A 1,045-nucleotide genomic window follows, 5' to 3' on the forward strand; every position below is an offset into this window, starting at 1 on the left:
TCCTGAATCCACCGATTCCATATTCTGCTAACAGTAATTGGATCTCGACCAACGCGAGTAGCAATGTCGCGATACGATAAACCGCAATCGCGACAGGCTAGAATACGACCATTATCAAAGTCGTGAACGTGATGGTATGCAATTCTCCTCCTTACACGAGGCACCACAACAACGTTTCACCAGGCAACACCTTTCAACTGGTGTTTGTGTATGAGTAATCGGTTGGAAACTTTCCTCATGTCAGCACGTTGTAGGTGTCGCCACCGGCGCCAACCTTGTGTGAATGCTCTGAAAAGCTAATCATTTGAATATCACAGCATCTTCTTCCTGTCGGTTAAATTTCGCGTCTGTAGCACGTCATCTTCGTGGTGTCGCAATTTTAATGGCCAGTAGTGCATTTGTACATTTTATTTTATAATAAAACTCACTAATACGATTTGTTTAAATGTCGTCCTGCGATCTGAGAAAGCAGGTTTCCTGGACGCCCCACATTTGACGACAAGGCTGGATTTAACAGTGAGAATTATGTAAGTGCGTTTGGGCGGAGGACACGACTTATTGTCAGTTGAGTACGCCGTAAGGTATTTACAGCATGACGTTGGGTAATAACTAAAAGGGTTTTGCTCAGGTCGAATGTGGCGTGGTTCTCCGTCATTAACGACACTGACAGTCAACAATGCGTGAGATCCCTGTGGCTCCGTAAAACTTTCCGTCTCCGAGGTGGCAAATAGGATAACGAACGTCAGCACCGATACGAAGCCGAGACCGACCGACGTCAGTGGTACACGTCTACATGCCCACTTGATCCGCAAAATATAAAGAGGTTTAAAGAGGTTATGATATGAGAAAATACACTCTAAGAAAAAAAAAATAAAAAAAAATAAAAAAGAATGCACCACCAAGGAATTAAATGCATGAGATGGAAGTCCGCAGAACTGATATACGTGTAGAGGTAAATAGATGGTTAACATTTCAACAAAATGATACATGGAGATTGCCCACATCTCGTGGTCGTGCGGTAGCGTTCTCGCTTCCCACGCCCGGG

Source organism: Schistocerca cancellata, chromosome 10 (genome assembly GCF_023864275.1).
Source record: "Schistocerca cancellata isolate TAMUIC-IGC-003103 chromosome 10, iqSchCanc2.1, whole genome shotgun sequence".
Lineage (NCBI taxonomy): Eukaryota > Metazoa > Arthropoda > Insecta > Orthoptera > Acrididae > Schistocerca > Schistocerca cancellata.